This window comes from Dendrobates tinctorius, unplaced genomic scaffold (genome assembly GCF_039654945.1).
Source record: "Dendrobates tinctorius isolate UK_male_01 unplaced genomic scaffold, ASM3965494v1 ptg000075l, whole genome shotgun sequence".
NCBI classification, from domain to species: domain Eukaryota; kingdom Metazoa; phylum Chordata; class Amphibia; order Anura; family Dendrobatidae; genus Dendrobates; species Dendrobates tinctorius.
In genome coordinates this window covers 22198174-22217230 of record NW_027361743.1, presented here as the reverse complement: position 1 = coordinate 22217230, position 19057 = coordinate 22198174, and the positions used below count along the sequence as shown (strand labels likewise).

At 42.8% G+C, this 19057-nt stretch overlaps 1 long non-coding RNA gene across 1 annotated transcript in view; it reads right to left on the bottom strand.

The window, feature by feature from the left end:
- The window catches only part of LOC141096611 (uncharacterized), a 36086-nt gene extending 17601 nt beyond the window's left edge, over nt 1–18485 (bottom strand). Inside the window, exon 1 of the long non-coding RNA XR_012233721.1 lies at nt 18278–18485. This is a non-coding gene — a long non-coding RNA (uncharacterized lncRNA). The remainder of the gene's footprint in view (nt 1–18277) is intronic.
- Between the last annotated feature and the right edge of the window lie 572 nt (nt 18486–19057).

The following is a 19057-nucleotide window of genomic DNA, read 5'->3' as shown; positions in this document are numbered from 1 at the left end:
TTAGAGCTCTTCAACTCAAACACAGTAATGTCAAAGTGACCTCACAGATGTAACAACAGCCCATTTAATAACACAGTGCTCTGACAGACTTTTCCCATTTTTTTATTTAAAAAATGATGCAGAAATCATCCCTCTTAGCCATTTTTCATTAGACAGACTGTTGGGTGCAGATCACTGACTCATACTGACAGTGTCACTGTCAGAGGTAAGATTATCCTGCTGTGACTGAGAAGAGTGGCGCGCCATATATTCCATAACTAGTTTCGCTTGCTAGAGACAGAGTAGACTAATTGTGACCTGCGTTTAGTAGCACTACTGCCAGGGCAGTGGTGGTTCTTTTGCTTCAGCTAGCAGCTCCCACATTCTAAGCTGGGATACATATTTTTTTTCTTTTACGCGATATTTTCCATTGTCATAGCAACTTTGGCTTTTAACATACATTTTGTACAATACTATATTTAACTTTTGACAATCTTTTCAAATTCAAATATTCAACCTTTGACAAAAAGAATGTAACAAGAAATGCTAGGTAGGTTAGGTACACATGCAGAAAACAAAATGTGCTGTAGCATAGGTTTGGTATGTACAATTGTCAAATTGGACTAGGAAAACAAATGTGCAAAAACAGACACAGTTGAATGTCTATACTTTTTTCAATCAACCTACTTTTCAACAATTATGTGTTAAGGGATGTTGGGTAGGAACACATCTAAAAAAGCTATCACCTGGAACAGGACATCGTATTGGTGTGGCGTGTATGAATGTAAAATTTGATAAATAAAACAGATGTGCAAAAAAAAAGTTTGCAACATGCTTGTGAGGTAAGCAGTTGCAGTTAAGTATCCATATTTGGGGAAATCTTCTTTTGTATTTAAAAAAAGAATTATTCCTCCCTTCAAGATAATGATTGCATGAAAAATACTACTGGCACCTCTCTTATTTCTCTCACCCACTAAGCATTATTCACAGACTTCTACACATATCTTCACTGCCGCCGTTCTATATCACATTATTGTCTGTGGTTTTCGTCTTATATTTTAGGGCTTTCTCTTCCTCTCTTCTCTGTTGCTGAGCTGTGAGCTCTGATGTTCTCTTACTTTCCTAAATCATCATAAAATTTTATGCAGGCTCTGATAGACTGTCCTAATTGTTTGGTCTATGCTTTGTGATGTGTTGGCTGAAAGGCATTATGTGGAAGCTCACATACCTTTGTGGCTGATGAAATCTACTACAATGTGAAAAGTGTCAGCAGGCATTTTTAATGGGGCAATTCATTCAAATTGAATAACAAATTGTTTAAATAGGCCAGAATCTGCGAATTTCTTAAAATTCTACACACATTTTATGAAATTTGGCCAAAATCAACTAAAATGTCAATGGATGCATTGGCTGGTGTAAATACGGTTGTACCCTGAATGTGGCATTGATTTTGTTTTGTTTCCACTCCTCTCCATATTCTTCCCTGTCTGTAAATATACTTATTTAAGCCAATTGGGTGTGGTCCTCAAATCTCTGTAAGTGTTTTCATGAGGATCACACCCCTTTGGCTATCAATACTATATTTACATGCAAGGAAAAGAGGGTTATATCTCAGAAAAGGAGAAGGCCTGGAACAGAAGAAAAATAATGCCAGATTCAGGAAAATTGGGGCATTTACACAAGGTAAAATAATGACATACTTACAGTATGTCAAGTGTCAGGATCTCTTTATTGTACCCAACACTCCCACTACGCTATTTACAGTGCAGGGGTTGAAAAATATTTAAAGGGACACAGCACTTGCTGGAGCAGCATGGACTCATAGAATCATAGAATCATAGAATTGCAGAGTTGGAAGGGACCTCCTGGGCCATCTGGTCCAACCCCCTGCTCAAAGCAGGATTCGCTAAATCATCCCAGTCAGATGTCTGTCCAGCCTCTGTTTGAAGACTTCCATTGAAGGAGAACTCACCACTTCTCGTGGCAGCTTGTTCCATTCATTGATCACTCTAACTGTCAAAAAGTTTTTTCTACTATCTAATCTGTGTCTCCTCCCATTCAGTTTCATCCCATTGCTTCTAGTCTTTCCTTGTGCAAATGAGAATAAACTTAAGAGACTCTTATTTATTTGATTGGCAAAAGTTCTTTTTTAATTGAATAACGGCAATAACTTAATGCCTTGTGGTAAATTGACCATTTAATATTTGAAGTATAAGCTACAAATTTAGCCTGCTGAACTATTAGATGATGGGACAGCTCTTCATTTAGAAATATAAAGCGTGATTAACATTCACACTGAACAATTTGCACTTCCAATCACGCAGCACAAAAAGTAATTCCAGGTAGAATTGCTCTTTAAGAATCCCTGGCTTAAAGTTTTTGGAGTTTCGTTACGGATGATAATGGGCATATCATGTCTAAGTATAGGGTATTGTTGAAAAATAGCTACAAAATTTTATGGGAGCGTTTTACAATATCCAGATTACGAAGGATGTTCTATTATCGCACCGCTCCATGGAAGATGAGCCAAAAACATAAAAGGAATTTAATGCATCATATTAAAATATGTATGAGCAGTAACCCCACACTATAACCATAATAACAACTTAATTGCGGACTTATGCACATGAGGCTGAGATGTCATTTGCATACCATCTAGCAGCGCTGTCCGTATTCTTTAGATTTGCTAATGTCAAGATCTTATGAATACTAATGTCCCAAGTTACCTTGTTTATTAAGGGGTTTCATTCTGGGCTTCATTCTCAGACAAGGTTTTATTTTACTGGAAAATGATTCAGAGCTTAAAAAGTGATTTGAAAAGCAAATGAAAGTAACTAAGGTTAGCCTTGAAGTTATTCATGTCTTTCTGCTCAGGGAATACTAGACATTGGGGTCATTTTTATATAGAACTGGGGACGTGACAAACCAAGGTCTAGATTTTTGGAGGCGAGTTTCTTTTTATGAAGAAGTTTTGGAAGAGCTTTAGGCTATGTGCCCACCTTGCAGAAATGCTGCAGAATTGTCCGCAGCTCCCTGCCGCGAGTAAAACGCATGCGGAATTCACATGCGTTTTCTCGCAAAACACAAGCGTTTTGTAAGCGGTTTTAGCTTGCAGATTGCTTGCGCTTTTCCAAGTGATTTGAAGCATCGCGTGGAAAAGTGATTGACAGGTTGGTCACACTTGTCAAGCATAGTACTTGACAAGTGTGACCAACTTTTTACTATTGATGCTGCCTATGCAGCTTCAGTAGTATAAGATAGAATGTTAAAAATAATAAAAAAGTAAAAAATAGAGATATACTCACCTTCTGGTGGCCCCCGGTCTCCTCAGCGGTGCATGTGGCGCTGCCGGCAACTTCCGTTCCCAGGGATGCATTGTGTGAATCACCCCAGATGACGTAGCGGTCACGTGACTGTGACGTCATCTGGGGGTGATTCTCGCAATGCATCCCTGGGAACGGAAGTTTCCGGCAGCGCCGCGTGCACCGCTGAGGAGACCGAGGGCCGCCAGAAGGTGAGTAAATCCCTATTTTTTATTTTAATTCTATTTTTAACAGGTATATGGTACACAGGGCCTGGAGGAGAGTCTCTGGGTACCATCCGCACATGAAGCGCTCACTTTACGCATGGTGGGTATAGCCTCATGTGTAAAGTGAGCGTTTCAACAGAAATAATGGACATACTGCGGATTTTACCGCTATTGCATTCCTCAGCGGTAAAATCCGCAGCATGTCCACAGCAACTGCGGAATCTCATAGGATTGCATGGAGGTGCGTTTTTTAAGCATTTTATATGAGTTTCCGCTGCGGCAAAATACGGCGGAAACACATTAAAAACTCAGCATGGGCACACAGCCTTAGTCTTGAAGTGTTTTTTTTTAGCCATTTGATTCGATAGTGCCTGCTTTGCAGGGCCGGTTTTAGACAAAGTGGGGCCCTAGGCAAAGTTTAAAATGGGGCCCCAAATGCTAACATATTGGACATCACACAGAAGCATTTCGGTTGTAGTTACATGCGCTGAGTTCACTAATGGTGTGTGCACACGTTGCGGTTTTTGCTGCGGATCCGCAATGGATTTGGTCCTGTGGATCCGCATCAGTTTCCATGCGGTTTACAGTACCATGTAAACCTGTGGAAAACCAAATCCGGCGTGCACATGCTGTGGAAAATTCCACGCAGATTTGCTGCGGTTTATTTTCCGCAGCATGTTACTTCTTTTTTGCGGAACCGCAGCTGCAGTGTACGTTCCGGGACATACAAATCAATCTCTCATCCGCACTGCCAAACCTCACTAGAACCTGCATCAAATCCTCTGCACACATGCTAGGAATCTGCAGGAAAAATGCATGTGTTTTACCCTGCGGTTTCTGCCAAGAGATATGGATTCTCTGCAGAAAAAGCCGCAGACTAATCCGCAACATGTGCACACACCCTAACAGATCACCATCCAGTATCATATCAGCAGCACATCTACAGTTTATACCACATAGTCCTCCATATAATATAATCTGCCCCATAGTCCTCCATATAGTATAATACACTCCTCAGTCCTCCATATGGTATAATACACTCCTCATAGCCCTCCATATATTAAAATACATTGCTCAGTCCTCCATATAGTATAATACACTCCTCATAGTTCTCCGTATAGTATAATGCACCGCCATAGTCACCCATGTAGTACAATTCACTTCCCATAGCATAATGCACCCCATAGTTCTTCATATAATGTATTCCCCATAGTCCTCAATACAGTATAATGCAGCCACATATAGTATAATGCAGCCACCCAATAGAGCATAATGCAGCCACCCCACAGAGTATAATGCAGCCCCGCCATACAATATAATGTAACCCTCACAGAATATAATGCAGCCCCCCTCTTATAGTATAATGCAGCCACCCCTTAGAGAATAATTCAGCTACCCCAGAGTATAATGCAGCCACTCCACAGAATATATTGTAACCCCCCATAGAATATAATGCAGCCCCACCCCCATATAGCATAATGCAGCACCTCCATAGAATGTATGGCAACCCCCTCATAGGATATAATGCAGCCCCTTATATAGTATAATGTAGCCCCTCCATAGAATACAATGTAGCCCTTCTCATATAGTATAATGCAGCCCCCATTGAATATAATATAATACAGCCCCCCATAGAATATAATGTAGTCCCAAATAGAATATAATACAGCCCACCTCCCCATAGAATATAATGTAGCCCCCCCATATTATATAACACAGCCTCCCCTTATAGAATATAATGTAAAATGTACCCCCCATGGTATATAACACAGCCACATAGTATATAGCCCAGCACCACATGGTATATAGCCGAGCACCACATGGTATACAGCCCAGCCCAACATGGTATATCGCCCACCATGGTATAATACAGCCCACCATGGTATACAGGCTGTATACTATGCTGGGCTGTATACCATGGTGGACTGTATAATACAGTCCAGCATGGTATAATACAGCCCAGCATGGTATATAGCCCCCCAAGAATGGTATAATACAGCCCACCATGGTATATAGCCCCCCAGAAAGTATTAGTACACCCCATATGGTATAATACAGCCCAGCATGGTATATAGCCCCCCCAGTATGGTATAATACAGCCCAGCATGGTATATAGCCCCCCAGAATGGTGTAATTCAGCCCAGCAAGGTATATAGCCCCCCAGAATGGTATAATACAGCCCAGCATGGTATATAGCCCCCCAGAATGGTATAATACAGCCCAGCATGGTATAATACAGCCCAACATGGTATATAGCCCCCCAGAAAGTATTAATACAGCCCAGTATGGTATAATAATCTTTATTTATATAGCGCCAACATATTCCGCAGCGCTTTACAGTTTAACAGTTTCAAAACACAATTCATAAGTAACAACGTTAACAATACAATAATTAAAGCAAAATAAGACGACCCTGCTCGTGAGAGCTTACAATTTACAATGAGATGGGGGAGATACAGAGTACAGGGGTGTATTTTACAATTGTGTATTTACAATGATGGTCCAGCCATCTTGAGGGAGTGAGGGATGGATGGAGATAGTGAATGGGCTACACATGCACACTTACACATAGAATGACTTTGATTAGTGAGCGTGATAGGCCGCTCTGAACAAATGTGTTTTGAGGGAGCGCCTGAAACTATGCAAATTGTGGATAGTCCTAATTTCTTGGGGTAGAGCATTCCAGAGGATAGGAGCAGCACGGGAGAAGTCTTGGAGTCGGGAGTGGGAGGTACAGATTAGTGCAGAGGTTAGTCGAAAGTCATTTGCAGAACGCAGCGATCGGCTAGGCCGATAGACAGAAATGAGGGAGGAGATGTAGGGGTGCCGCACTGTGGAGAGCTTTGTGGGTGAGAACAAGTACTTTGAATTGGATCCTATAATGAATGGGCAGCCAGTGTAATGACTGACGAAGAGCGGACACGTCCGAGTACCGATTAGCCAGATGGATGACCCTGGCCGCTGCATTAAGTATGGACTGGAGAGGGGATAGTCGAGTGATGGCGAGGCCAATTAATAGAGCACTGGAGTAATCCAGGCAGGAGTGGATCAATCAGAGTTTTTGTTGTTTCCATGGTGAGAAAAGGGCGGATTCTAGAGATGTTCTTTAGGTGTAAGTGGCAAGAGCGGGCAAGAGATTGTATATGGGTTGTGAAGGAGAGATTGGTGTCAAACATAACACCCAGACAGTGCGCCTGCTGCCGGGGTGTTATTGTGGTACCACCCACGGAGAGGGAAATGTCAGATTTAGGGAGGTTAGTAGACGATGGGAGCAGAAGAAGTTCAGTTTTGGAGAGGTTGAGTTTCAGATAGAGAGTGGACATGATATTGGAGACTGCGGACAGACAGTCACTGGCGTTCTGTAGCCCAGCATGGTATATAGCCCCCCCCCCAGTATGGTATAATACAGCCAAGCATGGTATAATACAGCCCAGCATGGTATATAGCCCCCCAGAAAGGTATAATACAGCCCAGGATGGTATAATAAAACCCAGCATGGTATAATACTGCCCAGCACGGTATAATACAGCCCAGCATGGTATATAGCCCCCCCAAAATAGTATAATACAGCCCAGAATGGTATAATACAGCCCAGCATGGTATAATACAGCCCAGCATGTTATATAGCCCCCCAAGAATGGAATAATACAGCCCAGTATGGTATAATACAGCCCAGCATTGTATATAGCCCCCCAGAATGGTATAATACAGCCCAGCATGGTATAATACAGCCCAGCATGTTATATAGCCCCTCCCCCAGAATGGAATAATAAAGTCCAGTATGGTATAATACAGCCCAGCATGGTATATAGCCCCCCCCAGCATGGTATAATGCAGCCCAGCATGGTATATAGCCCCTCCAAGAATGGTGTAATACAGCCCAGCATGGTATAATACGGCCCAGTATGGTATATAGCCACCCAGCATGGTATGATACAGCCGGGCATGGTATAATACAGCCCAGCATGGTATATAGCCCCCCCAGAATGGTGTAATACAGCCTAGCATGGTATAATACAGCCCAGCATGGTATATAGCCCCCCAGAATGCTATAATACAGTCCAGCAGGGTATAATACAGCCCAGCATGGTATATAGCCCCCCAGCATGGTATGATACAGCCGAGCATGGTATATAGCCCCCCACAGAGTGGCCACACAGTCCAGTACTCACACTGATTTAAAAAGAAAAAAAAACTCCTCACCTTCTCCTCGTGCCTGCTCTGCTGGTTGCTCCTGTCTCCTCCTGATCTGTCTGGCACACAGTGAGAGTGCAATGACATCATCGCACCCCCGCTGTGTCAGAGGCAGAGCGGGGAATGATGGCAGAGGGAGCGTCAGCTGGGGCTCTCTCCTCCATCACTGCCTCCTTCAATGCGGCGGCGGGAGTCGGTGCTGGGGGCAGGCGGGCCCCTCTGCCTCACAGGGGCCCCATAGCAGCTATGTGATGTGCCGCTGGCTGGGGGCCCCTGGAGGAGTGGGGGCCCTAGGCAGCTGCCTGGTCTGCCTGCCCCTAATGCCGGCCCTGCTCATATCAACAGTAAAGTGCATTTTCCTTAGAAATTAATAGGAAGAGTTTTTCAATTGTTTTTGAAGTTGTTTTTAGAAGAATTTTGTAGCTGAGCTGCTCTAAGAATCTGTTCAAAACAACTTCATTTTAGCATAGCCAAAGGGAATAGCAGTTTGGGGTACATCTCCAGGTTCACGATGGTAGGGAAGTTCGCCCCTGATTAATTCAGTAATAATTAAAGTCTTCAGTGGCGATTGGTGGCAGATGTCTGCTGTTTCGGCCTGGTGTCAGTTGCATTCACCCAGGAGAGACCATTGTAGAGTTAATGAAACAGTGCTCTTATTTTGTGAGCAATGTTGACCTGTTGATATCTTGAGCAGCTGTATGCGTGAGAGTCATAGCACCTATAGTAAAGCCTAATCTGACTCTCAAGCCAAGGAAAGTATAATCTTAGAAATCTCAGATTCCTGTTTGCTGAAAAAAGGACAATGCAACTGATTCATTAAGACTGACATAGCGCATGCCAGTCTTAATGAAGGGCTCCTTGGAGTAAGATGCGCCAAATTCACTAAGAGGCACACGCCGCTAAATAATTATATCGGCAGCACCTTTCCAAGGCCGGTCAGTTACCCATATGGAGGAGAAAGCTTCTTAATGACCATGATCCTATTATAAAAATTGTGCCCCTGTAGCGATGACTGAATGACACCACCGGGCAGGACTCAAATACGGAACAGTAGACGAGGAAGCAGAAACAAAACACCGGCCTTATTGAAAGAGAGAGGATTACATGTCGGAAAATAAGGCTAACAGTTCTTGTAATGGTAGTAACAATAATAGATACAAGGAAAGATAGCTGGAGCTTGTTACACAAGCAGCACTCCAGCTATGGCAATGCAAAGTTCAATAACTTCCTATGTGACTTTCTATAATAGGGCCTCGATGGTATAGCGCCCTAGCTAAGGAACCCTGCTCTACAACCAAATACAGTTAAATACCAGTGTCACACTCATAGTTCTGTAGTGCTTAGGGGAAAATCTGGTAGCTTCTGCTTGGTCCCAATGCAGTGGAGCCAAGTTTGTTGTCTTGAACTCTTCCTTCAGGTTAACCGATCCGTCTTTTTCCGGGTCCGGGCAAATATCTTTCCCACTTCCAATATTGAGGGTTTAATGGTACCACAGTGTTGTTTTCTCTTTTCGGTTACAGGTCCTCGGGGAGAACCACCTTGCATGTGCGTTGGGACTCCTTCCTTCTGACAGGGTTCTGATGATCCAACCTGCGGAAATCGGACACTATTGTCTCCCTTGAAGCAGATAATTAATTTACCAGTCTCTCAGTGTTAGGACACACTCCACACTTCCTGAACAGACACTTCCTGCTTCTTGATGAAACCAACACAGCAAGCTGACAAGGGGAAAAGGACTAGTCCAAGTGCACACAAATCAGAGGGAGCATCGTCTCTCATAGTCACAGTGTAATTCAGTTCTTGACAGGGGCTGACCCCCTACACATTATTAATCTATCTTCCTTTTGAGGCAGAGTTAGAGTAAAATAATCTTAGAGTATGAGCCATGTAATTCTGTACCCAAGCTGATTGAAAGAACCTGCTCACAGTACCGCATTGCTTTGCTCACTGTATAGCAGGACCTCTAACATATACATATATTATGTATACTATTTGTCTCCTCTTATTGGTAATGGGGATACTTTGGGCTCTGAATACAACAACCCCCAAACTTTTATGGGTCCCTGATCGAGTCCTTATATATTTTGTGTTATGTATCCCAAAATAAACTTTATAGGAATATAGTGAAACTTAGCACGGTTTTAAAGATTTTGCAGAGAGCGCTCAGTATACCAGGAAAACATGTGAGTCACCATGAAATATGAGGGCAACCTTTCCATAAACAGTTGTTGTATTATAGGCTGATTGAATTAGATGGTGTTTATTAGGACGCTCCCTAGCATTGCTGTCTCTGCTTTGCCACTGTCTAGGATGTATTATTATTATGCACCGAAGCGCTTTCCCGAGGAAACAATCATTATAATAAAATGGCTATTCACAAGTTTTACAACCCCCTGTCGTATTCTTGTGGTTGCACTGTATTTTGTCATCAAACAATATGCTGCCAGTGATGTGTTTTTATGCGAAATGTGTAATATAAGCTATGCAGGTCTTTTCTCACTGATTTATAACTGGCATGTCAAGGTGAGACACCTCCTAGAAGAATTTTCACCAAGGACAGTGAAACAGAAGCTACTTTGCTTCATCACTTACTTGGATGTCAGGTACTTAAAAAGAGTTTTTATATCCAAACAACTCTTAGCAACACTGATATTAGAATGAATGGGCATGATTGGGGTGGTTTTTTTATCTGTCAACCCGCCTGGTGCATGCAGCATATTAACAATGCTGACTTACAGTTTTGGGTGTCTGAAGTTTTGGCTTCTGCCCTTAACTACATTTCCCATGTTGCTTAGTATGAACTTTAATTTTTCCTCCAACCCCGTTTATGTTCAGAAATAATGCTAGAGCCCATCACATAAAAACTCAATTGCCCTACTAGTAAAGACTAAGTCCATTTGTTTCCTATAGGCCCTCAAGTTTTTTATACTTTATAACCCTCAGTAGGGGCAAACACAGGATTTTGTAATGGGGTGAATCCAAGTGGATTGGTGCCCATACCAATCCCCATGGATTTCTTCCTGCCTACCCACCCAGAACATACTCACTTTACCAACTTTCTACATAAACTGTATCACTTTTCAGAGTTTATTACATGTAGTTGTAGGGTCTTTGGATAGAATAACATCGTGGTTAATACCTAGTATTTCTAATGATCGAGAGTGATATAGGACGAATATGAATATTCATTTTCTGTGATGATCTGGGATGGCAATGGATTAATATATTGTTAATTAGAGTTGAGCGAAACAGGTCGGCCAGATTCATAAGTCGTCGACTTATGGCAAAGTCGGGTTTCGCCGACCGAAACCCAACCACAGCGTGAAGTCGGCCATGTGGTCGGCAAAACGAGCGCCAAAGTCGGAGTTCCCAGAATGCTTGCACGTGGCTTTTTTCAGCCACTGAGCAAGGACATACACTGTGGGCAACGAGATGACATGTGCAGCGTCGAGAGAGAGATTTCGTTCACTTTAAAAAAGCGGTCTTGACTTGCATTGGGTTTTGTGTTTCAGTCGGACCTTCGACTTTTCCCGACAGTCGGCCGATTTCGTTCGACTCGACTTTTTGAGAAAGTCAGGTTTCATGAAACCCGACTCAATCCTAAAAAAGGCAAAGTCGCTCATCTCTATTGTTAATATTTTGGCTGGGATCAGACATTAAGGCTGCGATCACACGTTGTGTTTTTTTCGCGTTTTCGCGGCAATTTTCCGCTAAGAAAACGCATCCCATACAATCCTATGGGATTCCACATTGCTGTGCTAATGCTGCGGATTTTACCGCTGCGGAATCGCATCGCGGTAAAATCCGCAGCATGCTCATTCTTTTTGCGGAATCGCGGCGATTCCACACCCATAGGAATGCATTGATCCACTTACTTTCTGCATGTGGCTATGCCCACCATGCGCAAAGTAAGCGGATCATGTGCGGATGGTGCCCAGGGCCTGGAGGAGAGGAGTCTCTCCTCCTGGCCCTGTGTACCATAATCCTGTAAAAAATAGAATAAAAATAAAAAATAGTGATATACTCACCCTCTGGCGGCCCCCGAAATCCTTCCCATCTCTCACCACGCTCCCGGCATCTTCCGGTCCAGTAATGCTTTGCGCGAATGACCGCGATGCGTGACGTCATTTCAGGTCCTTCACGCAAAACATTACCAGGACCGGAAGATGCCGGGAGCGCAGCAGAGCAGATCGAGGGCCATTGGAAGGTGAGAATAACAATATTTTTAATTATTTTAATTATTTTAACATCCTACCTATCACATTCCAAGCGATGCTAATCGAAAAACGCTTGCAAAACGTTTGTTTTCCACGAGAAAACGCATGCAAATTCGCATGCGTTTTACCCGCCGCGGGAGTGCGGAAATGTTGCAGAAGTTTCAGCAGCATTTCTGCAACGCGGGTACATAGCCTAAGTGTTTGATGCATTTTTTTTTTTTTTTTAAGAAACGAAACAAAAAGTTGTTCTAGTGTGAATGAGAAGTATAAAAGCACAAAAACACATGAGATTATAGTTGTGCTCAAAAGTTTACATATCCCAGCAGAATTTTTGATTTCTTGGCTTTTTTTCAGAGAATATGAATAATAACAGCATAACTTTTTCTCCACTCATGGTTAATGGTTGGATGAAGCCATTTATTGCTAAACTGCTGTGACAGTCCAAAAACATCCAAATGACCCTGATCAAAAGTTTCCATACCCTGGTAATTTTGGCCTGATAACATGCACAGAAGTTGACACAAATGGGTTTGAATGGCTACTAAAGGTAACATCCTCACCTGTTTGTTGTAATCAGTGTGTGTGTGTATAGAAGCTGAGTGAGTATCTGGGATTCAGACAGACTTCTTTCATCTAGCCACTGACATTTCTGGATTGTGATTCATGGGGAAAGCAAAAGAATTGTCAATGGATCTACGGGAAAAATAGTTGAACTGTATAAAACAGGAAAGGGATACAAAAAGAGATCCAAGGAATTGATAATGCAAGTCAGCAACGTTCAAACTGTGATTAACAAATGGAAAATCAGGAGCTGTGTCAAAACAAAACCATGGTCAGGTAGACCAACAAAAATGTCATCCACAACTGCCAGGAAAATTGTTCGGGATGCAAAGAAAAACCCACAAATAACATCTGCTAAAATACTAGACTCTCTGAAAACTAGCTGTGTGGCTGTTTCAAGATGCACAATAAGGAAGCATTTGAAGAAAAATGGACTACATGGTTGAGTTGCCAGAAGAAAGCCATTACTGGGCAAATGCCACAAAGTATCTCACCTACAATACGCAAAACAGCACAGAGACAAGCCTCAAAACATCTGTATCAAGCTAATTTGGAGTGATGAGACAAAAATTGAACTTTTTGGCCACAATCATAAACATTACATTTGGAGAAAGGTCAGCAAGGCCTATGATGAAAGGAACACCATTCCTACTGTAAAGCATGGTCCATCAAAAAAGAAATCATTACACCATTTTAGTTTTCAATAAAGTGTACTGTAAAGCATGGAGATGGGTCGCAGATGTTTTGGGGATGTGTGAGCCTCAAAGGTACAGGAAACTTGGTCAAAGTTGAAGTAAAGTTGAATGCAGCACATTATCAGAAAATATTGGAGGCAAATGTGCACTCATCACCCCGGAAGCTGTGCGTGGGACGTACTTGGACGTTCTAACATGACAATGATCCAAAACACAGGGCCAAGTCGACTTGTCATTGGCTACAGCAGAACCACTGGATCAACATAACAGACTTTTGTCCAAACCCCGATAACCTTTTTTCTTATTGTTTGAAGCTATCCAACAATGACTTTGCCTGCTGTTAGTCTGGATTTGACCAGAGGATGAGATCTGATATCTGCCATCTCTCAACTTAACGGTCTTTGAATTTTCCTACAAATATAGCTTCCTTCTGAACTGTCGGATTACCTAATGTGGTCTATTTTGGACTGATTCATGGAGACAAATGTTCTTTATTGCAATGGATAAATTCCAGTTTTGAAGACCTATTGGTGTTAAATTACTTATTCAATTCAATTATAGTATTGTAGGTTTTCTTCACATTTAATGTCTCTATACTTGTTTATGCTGGTTTGCACACATATAGTTGAGGTCTTGTCGGTGTTGTTCCATTTTTCATTATGAGCTTTCTTTTTCTTCTTTGCAGATTTTATATATGGTATTTGAAAAGGGACACAAGTGGTATGCATTATTTCAGTATGAAAACCCTTTTGTCAGTAGTCATCTTCCTGTTAATGGTGTGTCCATCTCCTTCAGGGTCACCCCCACATCTTTTTAGTTTTTTTGTCTTTCCAATATTAGTTATTTTATTCTAGCCTTGGATTCTTATAAACACAGTATGACTCTTTTGAGAATATGCGCATTCACTCTCATATTTCACTCTTTATACAGGGATGTTTATTTATTTATTAACCTCTTAACCCCCAAGTGTGGTTTGCACGTTCATGACCGGGCCAATTTTTACGATTCTGACCACTGTCCCTTTATGAAGTAATAATTCTGGAACGCTTCCATGGATCCCGGTGATTCTGATACTGTTTTCTCGTGACATATTATACTTCATGTTAGTGGTAAAATTTCATTGATATAACTTGCGTTTCTTCGTGAAAAAAACGGAAATTTGGAGATAATTTAGAAAATTTCGCAATTTTACAACTTTGAATTTTTATGCCCTTAAATCACAGAGATACGGCACACAAAAAACTTAATAAGTAACATTTCCCACATGTTTACTTTACATCAGCACAATTTTGGAACCAAATTTTTTTTTGTTAGGAAGTTATAAGGGTTAAAAGTTGACCAGCGATTTCTCATTTTTGCAACACCATTTTATTTTTACGGACCACATCACATTTGAAGCCACTTTAAAGGGTCTATATGATAGAAAATACCCAAAAGTGACACCATTCTAAAAACTGCACCCCTCGAGGTGCTCAAAACCACATTCAAGAAGTTTATTAACCCTTCAGGTGCTTCACAGGAATTTTTTGAATGTTTAAAAAAAAAATGAACATTTAACTTTTTTTCATAAAAAAATTACTTCAGGTCCAATTTTTTTATTTTACCAAGGGTAACAGGAGAAATTGAGCTGCAAAAGTTATTGTGCAATTTGTCCTGAGTACGCTGATACCTAATATGTGGGGGGGAACCACTGTTTCGGCGCAGGGCAGAGCTCAGAAGGGAAGGAGCGCCGTTTGACTTTTTCAATGCAAAATTGTCTGGAATTCAGATCGGACGCCATGTCACGTTTGGAGAGCCACTGATGCACCTAAACAGTGGAAACCCCCCACAAGTGACCCCATTTTGGAAACTAGACCCCCCAAGGAACTTATCTAGATATGTGGTGAGAACTTTGAACCCACAATGGCTCCACAGAAGTTTATAACGTACTGCCGTACAATTAAAATATAATATTATTTCCACAAAAACGATCTTTTCACCCCCAATTTTTATTTTCCCAAGGGTAACAGGACCCCAAACGTTATTGTGCAATTTGTCCTGAGTACGCTGATACCCCATATGTGGGTGTAAACGACTATTTGGGCGCATGTCAGAGCTTGCAAGGGAAGCAGCGCCAATTGACTTTTTTGGCTGGAATTGAGATCGGATGCCATGTTGCGTTTGGAAAGCCCCTGATGTGCCAAAACAGTGGAGTCCCCCCACAAATGACACCATTTTGGAAACTAGACCCCCCCCCAAGTAACTTATCTAGATGTGTGGTGAGCACTTTGAACCCCCAAGGGCTTCACAGAAGTTTATAACGCCCGGGCATGAAAATAAAAAAATCATATTTTTTCCACAAACATGATCTTTTAGTCCCCAATTTTTTTATTTTCCCAATGGTACCAGGAGAAATTGGACCTCAAAAGTTGTTGTCCAATTTGTCCTGAGTATGCTGATACCCCATATGTGGGAGAAAACTACTGTATGGGCACACGTCAAGGCTCGGAAGCAGTGACGTTTTGGAATGCAGACTTTGATGGAATGGTCTGCGGGTGTCATGTTGCCTTTGGAGAACCCCTGATGTACCAAAACAGTGGAAACCCCCCACAAATGACACCATTTTGGAAACTAGACCCCCCCAAGTAACTTATCTAGATGTGTGGTGAGCACTTTGAACCCCCAAGGGCTTCACAGAAGTTTATAACGCCCGGGCGTGAAAATAAAAAAATCATATTTTTTCCACAAACATGATCTTTTAGTCCCCAATTTTTTTATTTTCCCAATGGTACCAGGAGAAATTGGACCTCAAAAGTTGTTGTCCAATTTGTCCTGAGTACGCTGATACCCCATATGTGGGAGAAAACTACTGTATGGGGATACGTCGGGGCTCAGAAGGGAAGTAGTGACGTTTTAGAATGCAGACTTTGATGGAATGGTCTGCGGGTGTCATGTCGCATTTGGAGAGCTTCTGATGTGCCCAAACTGTTGAAACTCCCCACAAGTGACCCCATTTTGGAAACTAGACCCCCCACGGAACTTATCTAGATGTGTGGTGAGCACTTTGAACCCCCAAGTTTGAACCCCCCAGGTCCCTATTCTATGCCACTCCTCACTAAGACTGTAGAGTGGCATAGAAGAGGGACCTGGAAAATGAGAAATGCCTTAACGTTGGCTTCCAGGTACACATAACTTGGCCATTTTATGCGCTAAACTTTCTCAATTTTTCATATTTCTAATGCAGTGATGCAATTCGTTATTCATTTTTCATGTTTGCATGGTTTGGCGCTGCACTGTGCTTCCTTTTTTGCTTGAATGTATATGAGTTGGTGACTCTAGGTTAAGCACCTGTTCACACTATGCTTATGCTTGGATGTGACGGTCAGTTTTTGAAATTTGTATTCATTTACCTTGTGACTGAGCACTCCACCTGTTAGCTGCAGGCGTTTTTAATCAGACCAGGGCTATTTCCCCTCCACAGAGATATAGACTTCAGTCCCAACAGAGGATTTTTTATAGGTTCCCATTCAGATGGAGACTACAGTCTTAGTGAGGAGTGGCATAGAATAGGGACCTGGAAAACGAGAAATGCCTTAGGCTAAGTGCACACGTACCGGAACTCTCGCGGAAATTACCACGAGAATTCCGGAATTCCAGTCCGCGGGAAAATCGCATTTTAAATTCCCGCGATTTTCCCGCGGAAAAACTAGCATTTTGCAAGCGTATTTAGCTTGCAAAATGCTAGTGTTTTCCAAGCGACATGTAGCATCGCTTGGAGAACTGATTGACAGGTTGGTCACACTCGTCAAACATAGTGTTTGATAAGAGTGACCAACTTTTTACTACTGAGGCCGCCTATGCAGCATCAGTAGTAAAAGATAGAATGTAAAAAAAAATAAAAAATTGTGTTATTCTTACCTTCCGACGTCCCGCGCATCCGTTCCCAGTAATCCTTTGCGAAAATGCCCGCGATGACATCCGTTCTCGCAGGATCGCGATGTCTCGCGGTCATTCGCGATGACGTCGCGCGAATGACCGCGAGACTTCGCGATCCCGCGAGAACGGACGCCATCGCGGGCATTTTCGCAAAGGACTACTGGGAACGAGAGCGTGAAGAGAAGCGGGAAGACTGCGCAGGACGTCGGAGGGTGAGAATAACAATATTTTTTATTTTTAAATTCTATTTTTTACAGGGATATGGTACCCAAAGCCCGGAGGACAATCTCCTCTCCTCCGGACTGTGGGTACCATCCGCAATTGTTCTGCTTACTTTTCGCATGGTGTGCACAGCCACATGCAGGAAGTAAGCGGAACAATGCACTCCTATGGGTGCGGGATCGCCGCGATTCCGCAAATTAATGAGCATGCTGCGGTTTTTACCGCAAAGCGATTCCGCCGCAGTAAAAACCACAGCATTAGCACAGCATTGCGGAATCCCATAGGAATGCATGGGATGCTTATTTTTCGCGGCAAAATCGCGCGGTTAAAACCGCCGCGGAAACGCGAAAAAAACGCCACGTGTGAACTCAGCCTTAACGTGGCTTCCAGGTACACATAACTTGGCCATTTTTTGCGCTAAATTTTCTCAATTTTTCATATTTCTAATGCAGTGATGCAATTCATTACTCGTTTTTCACGTTTGCATGGTTTGGCGCTGCAGTGTGCTTCCTTTTTTGCCTGAATGTAACGTTTCGTGGTCTCCACTTAGTAGCTGAGGTGTGGCTGTTCCCTCTGCTTCTCAATAATATCACTCTCAGGTGATGTTGGAACATTTTGGAGGAAAGCCATGTCATGAACAGACTTGTTACACCGGTGGCTCCTATTACAGGACCGCACTGCTATCAGTGACCGCTTTACTACCAGCCACACAATTGTTAGTAAAGACAGACGTCATGGTGAGAGGATGGAAGTTAGTCACTGGGGCAATGGGACTGAATATGGATGTTATAAAATACACTTTTACTGGAATCATCCAGAAGTACTGCAGTTTTTCACTTTTTTGATAGATACATAGAAAGATGCATACGATAGATAGATAGATAGATAGATAGATAGATAGATAGATAGATAGATAGATAGATAGATAGATAGATAGATAGATAGACAGAGAGGAGTTGACTCACTCAGCTACTTCAAAGGTAGACACAGGAACGGTTCTTGCGGTAAAACCTGCTGGTTTGTAATGGAACAGGATAAACCATAGCAGAGTTCAGCAAAGTAAAAATGATCTTTCTGTCATAACAGCAAAGATAATGTATAGCAAAGTCCATATGTTTGAGAGGTTCGCCCGCTCAGACCACCTGGTGTCTGCAGTTCCCCCTGGAGCTATGTCTGGAGTCTCTCCTCTCCAAACCACAACACAGAGAAAAAAACATCCCAGCCACACCCTTGAGGTGGAGATATGGTGAGTAGGTGTCCCGCCCATCTCTTGGCTACTCACCTACAAACCCATCCAGTAACATGGCTGATTAACTCCTTCAGCACCTAGCATGCTGAAGAGAAAATCCTGGGTTTCAAGATCACATAAGAAAGCAATCTCCATGACACGTATATCCCCTCATATACCGTGCCAGTGACACTGTCACGACAGATAGATAGATAAAGAATACAAATAAGGCTAGTTTCACACTAGCGTTTATGAGCGCAGCGACAGCCTGCGCACGGCCGCCGCTAAGCCCCGCCCCCGCCGGTAGCTCCGCCCACCGGCGCATGACGCTGCATGCGCCCTGCGTCCCCTATCTTTATCACAGGGGGCGCAGGCCGTGCACAGTATGCGTTTGGCGGCGCATGCACCTTTTTGATGGTGCACCGACGCAACCAAACTGCAGCAGGTTGCGTTTGGCGCAGGTCGGCGCACCGTCAAAAGGACGCATGCGCCGCCAAATGCATACTGCGCACGGCCT